Here is a 9,580-nt window from a genome sequence, read left to right on the forward strand (position 1 = left end):
TTCGATGGTACGAAGGCGCTATGCGTATCCACACCGAAACCAACCTTTGCTGTCAACTCCTTGACTAATGGACATCTGATCTAAATTGAGAAACCTCTTGCAATTCTTTGCACGCCATAAAATTCTTCTTCAAGAATCAGGCTCACATACGTTTATGTGTGTAGAGATAACAGAATAAAACTCTTGTTATTCTCGTCTGTATTGCATTCCTCTACTCTTGGCATACATATATATAGTATGAGATTTGTTACTGATTTTAAATTTGATTCTCAATTCAAATTTAAATAATATCGTGAAATTCCAAATCTGAATCTTTCAAAATTTATGAATCATATCATAACTCAATTCAAAACAGAATCAGTTAGGATCTCATCCAAATTTAGAATTAGAATAACTAATTATTCTCAAATCTCATTTAATATTCTCAATTATCATACTATTATTATATTCTTGGTGCTAGCAAAGAATATAATAATATTCCATTTGAATTTATATAATTATTTATTTGATCAAATCAAAATAATAATTAAATAATTCTATAGCAAATGTTAGAACTCTCGTTAATGTGTGACCTCATAGGTTCAATACTAAGCGGGTAGTAAATTAGTCATACTAAATTTACTAATCAAGGTTGGCGTCTAGCAACACTCCTCAACGACTCGATAGTATGAAGTAATATATTTTTACTAAGAACCTTAGAAGAACAAAGTATAATTCCTTCCATCTTTCGAGCTCTTGGTTAATCCTTAGAGTATGGTTTAATTGTCAAACTCTAACTTGTTACTATTATTATAATGAACTGTGAATGACCTAAGAAACTCATTTCTTCATTCATTCAATCCCATTGGCCAAGGTTTTATTCATCTCAGTCATTATAATCATAGAGCTCAAACTCTTTACCGAGAGTTGACGGATTCCTTATTGACAAATCATTAATTCTACAAGTATTTAAATCATACCCAATATCCATTCAACTAGCACCCTAGGGTATTAGGTGTCCGGAATCAAAGTATAATAAATATATTGTTAATTACTATGATAGTCGCAGGTCAAAGGAAACTCTATTACTATGTTTATCTTGAGAATATCCTATTGACAAATATACGGTAATTATAACCATTAGGAATTCTCAAAGTGAGTCCAGTTCAATGGTCATATCTCTATATGCACCATCTATATATATAATTTAATAAATGAGATCTATTAATCTTCATCCAATGAAGACCATTATATATATATTGATCTTTTCGGATTATTAATGTCCTTTTTAATAATCCTATGACCAAGAACAATTTAGATTAAATTATAAAAGATTTATCTCTCAATATTATGATCACTATCACAATGATAAATCTCTAAATTTAATCAAGGACCTTATTATATTAACATTTTAATATAATAACAATAACAAATTATTTGAGACATGATTGATTGGATTGTGGTCATACTCCTTATTCCCAACAGAAATTATGTCAAATCAACATGTGATATGTGTCAAATACATCTCTTATATATTGGATATGCTCTTTTTATAACATTTACTCATTTGTAATTATATTAAATTAGTCCGTTTTCAACAAAAATATACTAATCTTTTTTATATCTAAAAAAATTAGGAATTTTTTTATTTAAATTAAAGAAATATAGTAATTACAAAAATAAATAAACAATGAGGTATTTACGAAAATGTATCTTGGGACACATTTTGGATGTTGAATGGGTAACCCTAAAATAGCCATATCTCAAATGTTGTGACCTCATGTTATGATAGGGTAACGCTGTATCACATCTTGGGTGCACCCTGAATAAGTGTAAAGGCTGAAATCGGATATCGAGCATCTGAGATAGGCGAATAATGTGTAGAGGGACTCAGCACCCGAGATATGTATAACATCCTAATGCTCCCTCAGCATCCGAGATATAGTCAAGGATTTAATTAGGGTCTCAACACCCGAGATATGTGCATTATGGTTTAAATGTCTCTACACCCAAGATATGTTAGAGAATAAGTCTGTTTATAGAGTCCATCCCAATACCTCTCCTCACACAACTCACAAACCAATCTTTTCTTTCTCTTCTTTCAATTTTGTTCTGATGGAGAATAATCAATTCTTCTTTATTGTGGTTTATCCTAATGGAATAGTGAGAAACGGTGTTGAAGGAGTTATTTTCGAGCCTAATAAGACTGTCATGTGCGCAAAAACTGGGTTGATAGCCTGGATGGACTAAAGACCATTATCCTGAGCAATATGGGGGGAGTAGATATGAATGAGGTTGAGCGGGTTGCATATAGATTTCTGCACGCACTTTCGAATGGTGGATTTACCAACCAGTTATTTTGAATTGATGGGGATTAGGATTTGAGGGTAATGTTCGACGTACATGCACGGCTAATGCCGCAGCATGTGATAGAGTTGTATGCTGCGATCCATGACGTGGTTGTTGGTGGTGGGCCATCTTCGTCGACTCCTGAAGTTGTCCCGCTCGAGACCACAACGATCCCCTAGGCCCAGCCTCATGATAGTGCTAACGAGAACGACAGTAAGGACGATTCAACTTATGTTGCAGAGTCCGGATCGTCAAGCGATACAACTTCCGAAATTCTCAACCCGTTCCCACGTGGGGTGTCCATGCCATCACTGGAAGTCTCTGGTACAATCCCTAATGGGCTCTCCAGCAGTGCGCAGACCAATGTGGTAGGCAACATCCTGGAGTGTAATGCTGGCCTCATCCCATGGAAGGTAGAACGTGTGGGTCTCGGGCCTCCACCGCTCGACAAATGCAGAGATCAAGGAATTGTCAAATATAAAATTTCTCAACTCTGTTACATGCCTAAATCTAGCCTTCCTTATATAGGGCAACATGATGGCCGGCAGCAGGAGACCTAGAGCTACACAGCGTGACAACAATAACCGTGGTCTTTGCAATTTCCAAAATATTTACTCGCAGATGTTAATTACGTCTAAACCATTAATTGTTGCTTAACATTACTAAAACTTATAAACAACCTAGATAAACATATATATTAAATGCAACAGATACCTATTTATTAGACTAACAGGTTAAATGAGAGTTACGTATTTTATTTATTTAACTTAACTCAGAATTAGTTACCTATTTTATTTATTAACTTAAGTATTTACAATCAATTATACAAAGTATAAAACCATACTAGATATACCAACGAAACTAATATAGATCTTCTAACTTAGCATACTCACTATACCTGCCCCATTAACTAAGTTATTAAAGACTAAACATCTAAACTTATTATTCACTAACAATAAAAAATGTTAAACTACTAACCTCAAATTCTAAAGCTCCAGTTACGTGCCAAGTAGCATTCAGTCTGTTGATGTCTCCTTCGCGGACATATTGTCGGGGGCATATTTTCTGAAAGAACTCGAATTTACGCATTTAGAAGGTCACAAAAGTAGAAGATATGGTGGTTATGCACATAATTCTTGGGTACTGTGACTTATATACGCATGCGAGTTTATCTCGGATGTTGAGACCCATCCATGATGATTGCATATATCTCCGGTGTTGAGATCTCCTACACATTATGCGCTTATCTCGGATGTTCAGTATCCGATTTCAGCTTTTACACTTATCTCGGGTGCATCCAGGATGTGATACAACATCACCCTATTACAAGATGGAGTCACAGTATCTAAAATATGACTATTTTAGAGTTATCCTCTCAACATCCGAAATGTATCCCAGAATGTATTTTCGTAAATACTTCACGGTTTATTTATTTTTGTTATTATTATATTTATTTAATTTAAAAAAATCTTAAAAATAGCCGCATTGTTTAATTTAACTCTATTGTTATTATTTTATTATAAAAGTCTAATAAACAAAAATATATTGCAAAATTATACTTTTTAAACTTTTTTATTTTGGTTAAAAAAAGAAGCTTTTCTTTGTAAAGAAAGGTGATAGGGACGTTGACTTCACACTTTTTTGAAAAATTGGGGGGTTTGGTATGTGTCTTATATCGGTGGTGGGGACATGACGTTGAAAAGCATAGCCCAAAAATAATAATAAATCTGTTTAACAAACATGAAATTCTACTTACGTCCCCATCCCAATTCCAGGAGCAGCTACTTGCTAATCTCATCAAATAAATTTGGCTATCTGGCTCGGCTACTTCCTTAACCGGCTTTCAATTTTTTATTATTGAAAAACTCTAAAAAATTAATTATAGCATAAATAAACTCAATTAATTCTTTTTTATTTTTAATTTTAAAATTTCAAAAAATAAGATTAATAAAAAGTTATTTTTTTCATATAACTAATATTTTTTAATTAATTGATTATAATGGACTATATTTTAAGTTGGTTCCTAGTAAAATCTTTTTAGATAACTAAGTACAATATTTACTTTTATATTATTTACTTTCATCTTTTGAAGATGTATCATTTGGAGGCATAAAAATCTCAATATGTCTAGAAAATATCTATATTAATACAACAATAAGTGTGGGATATTATTACTCCATTTAATAACACTGACTGAGTATGGAATTATCCAAAAAAAGTTTGAGAACTAAAGTTAGGAACCAAAAACAGCAAAAAACTTTTATTTTAATTTTATTTAATGAGATCAGTAATGTTTATTTATTAATTTTTTACTTACTTTATCTGTTTTTATTGTAATATTTATTGTATATAAAAATATTAATAACATATATCAAATAGTATATTATAATTATATATATACATTTATGAATTTATATTTTTATTAACAGATATGCTACACATACAAGTCTTTTTGGCTTACAAGTCTTACAAGTTGGGCCAAGCCCAACAAAAACTACTCTCACCCAACTCAAGCGTGTTAAACACACGCGTTACTCAACTGTTTTCAAAGCGCGCTACTCACCATTATGAACGACTCTTCTTCTTCTTCCTCAATCAAATCCACAGTCGTCGAGATTCAAGGCACATTCGAAAACTCTGAAGAAACTTTCAAACTCCTCACTAACAGTCGACGAAATCAACAAGCAAACATCAAAATCTCTATAAAAAAAGGCCGAAAAGAAAGAAGAAATATTATTCAAGGTACTGTTTCACTAATCTTCTGAATTTTTAAGATTTCTCTTTCTGATTTCGAAGGCGAAGCATTATATCGTCGTATTTCTCTTTTATTAAGTAGATTCATTATATGTTCTTAGTTTAAAGTAGATATTTGCTTTTGGTGAAACTGTTCCAGTTGGTTATACTATTTTACGTACTTCTATTGAATGGTTTAACGTATTTTTTCATCTGTTTTTGTGCATGTTTGTATGTTTTGAAGTGAATTTGTATACATATAAACTTTGTACTGTATTTCAAGTGAACTCATATTTGGGTGTATATGGCCGATTTTGGGTGTATATCAATCAAATTCGAATGTGACTGGTGGTTCTAGTGACATTTTGAACTTAAATATCATTTTGAACTCACATAATGTCATGTAATCCAAAAAAATATAGGTGTATGTGTATGGTATATATATCAAGAGTATTCAAGTGTAACTTATGCTGTTGTACTTGTGCTTGACCTTGTAATATCATTGTATGCATGTTTGATTGACTTGAAATATCATTTTGAACTCATATAATGTCATGTAATTAAAAAAATAATAAATGTGTATGGGACTGGATTTGGGTGTATGGAGCTGATGTTTGGGTGTATCTGGCAGTTATTTGGGTGTATGTTGCTGATATTTGGGTGTATGTGACTGTTATTTGGCTGGTATTTTTATCTATTAACAATATTTTTTATTTTTTACGGTAAAAATGACAAGCAAAAGCGAAGGTGGAAAAAAATACAATGTAAGTACATATATATATTTTAGACCAAGTCAATTTTTTGTAATATAAATATAGCTTATTTAAATGACTCTCATTTTGCTTTGTTTACAGTAAACCAAGGATTTGAGATGCTCTATGTCTATGCGATTATTGAATGAAAAGTGTGAAAAAATGAGCGAGGCAAAGAAGGCCATCATTCGGGAATTAGGATTTGGTGGTCTAATGCACATCCTGCCGACGAATGTGCCATAGAAACTATTGAAGGAGTTGGCTAATTCCTTTAATTTGGACAAAAACAAATTGGACACAAGGCATGGTTCGTTGAAAATTAAACCCAAAAAAATAGGAGCTACCCTTGGTCTCAATGCATCAGGTAACTGATTACAAAAAACCTGTATATTTGTATTCTTTGTAATCTATTCTTTGTAATATATTATTCTGATCTCATGTAACTAAGAAATAAATTTAAGTGTATATTGCTGTTATTTGAGTGTATTTTAAGTGATTTCGAGTGTAATTGGTTTTCTATTTTATAGGAGACCTATTTCCGGAGAAAGTGAATTTTAAAGAGCTTTTTGAGGAGAATAAAGAAATTTTTAGAAGGTTCCAGGGGAAAACATTAAAGAATCTGGGTGATCAGATGATGGATATCGGTGTTGACAACATTCAAGATCGCCCAATGTTCAAGAGAATTTTCATCCTCTATATTCAAATGGCGTTCTTGTTACCAACTATGATAAACAAAGGTTCTCCTGTCCACATGGCTCCAATTTTTTGAATGGACAACATACCGGAGTGCAACTGGGGTAGCCATGTACTCAATTTTATCATCAAAGGCATAACCAATTACCGTTTGAAAAAAATCAATTGATGGCTGCCTCTATGGCTTGATGATAGTATATTTTTATCTAACAAAACAGACAGACAAGAAAAGAGAAGCAATCCCTAGACTGTCCTGGGTTAGCCATTGGAATAGGGAGCTACTGGTTGCGAGGATCAGAGCAGAAATTGATTGTCGTATGGTAACTGAACAGAGTACTTTCTCTAATTTGGGTGTATTTTATTTATGTAGATGGTGTAAACTAACGATTCAACTGTTTCAGGGCATCGTCAAGAGAGCGGAAGTGAAAAATAAATTGAAGAAAATGAAAGAGAAAGAAAAGAAAGAAAAAGACAAAAAAGAAAAAGGTAAGTTCATCCGAGAGTGATTCATCGGAGAGTGAATTTATTTTTTCTCTAAATCTGAGTCTGAACAAGACTCAGAGGAACCAACAGAAATAAGTAAACAACCCCCCAGGACAGCTAAAAAGTAAGTAATATTTTTATGTGTATTTTATCATTTTTAGGGTGTTTTTTACTAATGATTGTTTGCTCTCCAGAATGATATCCAGAAAAAGGAAATAGATTGTGGAAGATTCCTCTTCAAAAAGTGAAAGTGAATCCAATGATGAGTAAGATTCTAAAATTGTCATTGCATTGCTTTTTTTTTTTTGTTTATTATCGAAATTTGATGTATTAACAGAGTGTTTCTCATTTAATTTCAGAAGTGAAGAATCGTCACCAATAATAAAATAAAAATCAAAGAAAAAAATTTCAGACTCCACCCAAAAAGTATGCACTGCTTTCGGGAGTATTTTATCATCAACTTTGTTGTGTTTGTCTGATTCATACTGTTTTGATTTCCAGGACGCAATCCAAAAAAAGAAAATACATTGTTGAGGATTCGTCTTCTGAAGAACAAATTGAATCCTATGATGTGTAAGATACGTTGTAAAGCTATCTTATCCTTTATCATCAAAATTTTATTTGTTAACATGTTCTTTTGCATGTACTGTCAGAACTTATGCAAGAACTGAAGAAATAGAATAATTCTTCAGAGGATCAACAAAGAAAAATACCAATGAAAAAGTTGCATAGGGGTATATTAAATTTGGGTGTATATTGCCGATTTTAAGGTATTTTTGTTGTTGATAATTGTTTTTGCTTTCCTAGGATGAAAGAAGCTGGGCTCCCATCGACGGAAGGTCACTATGATTCATCGGAAACGTAAGATACTTTATTTCATAGAATTTTGAGATCCTGATTTAATTAAATAGTATTTTTACTGAATTATGTTTATTCTATGCTTATTATGCCGGAGGTGAACTTAGGAAGCGAAAAATGATACTGTATTTCAAACACAAATGGATAAAAGCAGCGTAAACAAACCCACGGATAGCATGTAATTTCTGTTTCTAATACCATTTTCTTATTTCTTTTATTACCATCTGCTTCTAATTCTGTATATATATTTTTTTTAGAAAAAAAAAACCCTTTAATATTTTATTCATGAAAAAAAAGGCAGGAAAAAAATCTGCAACTACGTAAGTTCTCAAAGAATAGAGCCTGTGTTTCTTTTCAAAGCTTCAGGTGTATTTTGACATTATTTTGGTGGATTTTAGGTTGGTTCTGGAAGAAGAATCAGTTAGTGACTCAGTTCAACAAAAGATGATCATTGTTCGGATGGATATACATTCACAATCTGAACCGCTTGATATGTGAGTTTTACAACTAAATTTTAACCTTCTAATCATCTATTTTAAGGGAGTTTTTTAACTTTTTATTTTTTTCTTGTTTAGAGTTCCAATTCAAGTATGCATGCCTCCGTCGTAGACAACATCAGCAATCCCTATGCAAATTGCACCATCCCCCCTAAAGTCTCCGAGCAAGAAAATTAGCGAAGAAACAATTAAGGGATAAGGAAGAAAATTTGGGTGTATTTGGTTATTATTTGGGTGTATTTTTTTCTTATTTGGGTGTATTTCATCTGAATTGAGGTGAAATTGACTTTTTTATAATTTAAATCCTTTTCTCTAACCTTGCAGCACTCTGCAACCTCAGCAACCTGCTGAAAGCACATCTACAGTGCCACCAGCTCCTTCTAAAATGTAAGTTCTTCACAATATAACTCTCTTTCGATATCATTCATCTATTCTTATTCTTATAGTATCTTATTTATCAACACGCAGTAATCCACCCCCTGAAGCCACTGTTGCATTGATGATGATCGCCAACACAACATTCTATGTACCAAAATAATATCCGGCGCCATTATTCAGCCTCGACTTCACTGATTCGAGTCAGGAAGAAACGCTGACTCAAGAGGGGCGACCGGGATATGAGAAGGAAAAAAGTCCTGAGACATTAATACTAATTGAAGAATTAGAGGAGCTAGGGGAGCAATTGCAAATACTGGGGTTGCAGCAGCGTTAAATTTTGCAGAGGATAAAAGTCCCTCGCTCGGAAAGTAGCCTGCCGACCAAATTTTTGAATAGTTTGAAACTCCTGCAAGGAGGGAGGAATTGCCAGCCGACATGCAAGAAAAGTGCTACCTTTGGGCCACATATGTAAAGACCTACAAGGATGGAGGTACTAATGAGTACGAGCCAGTATGCTTCCTCAATGCCCAACAAACATTGCAATTGTCAAAAATCCACTTCGCGTCTCTAAAAGCCAGTACATATATCGAAGCTGAGGTAATATTAGAATAAGATTAATGAATTTATTATGAGCTGTGACTGCAATGTTGATTGATGTAATTGATTTGGACTTTTTGTTTTTCTAGATTGTCACTGCTATGTGTCTGATTCTAAACAAATAAAATATTAGAAGATTTGAAGAACAAATTTACTATCTCTCCCCTATTATTGTGGTAAGGTGTCTTGAACTCAATTTTGGGTGTATTTATGTAATGTTTTGGGTGTATTAAATATTCCTTTTGGTATTTCACGAATGTT

The sequence above is a fragment of the Arachis ipaensis genome, chromosome B3 (assembly GCF_059453495.1).
Source record: "Arachis ipaensis isolate K30076 ecotype BB chromosome B3, ASM5945349v1, whole genome shotgun sequence".
NCBI lineage: Eukaryota > Viridiplantae > Streptophyta > Magnoliopsida > Fabales > Fabaceae > Arachis > Arachis ipaensis.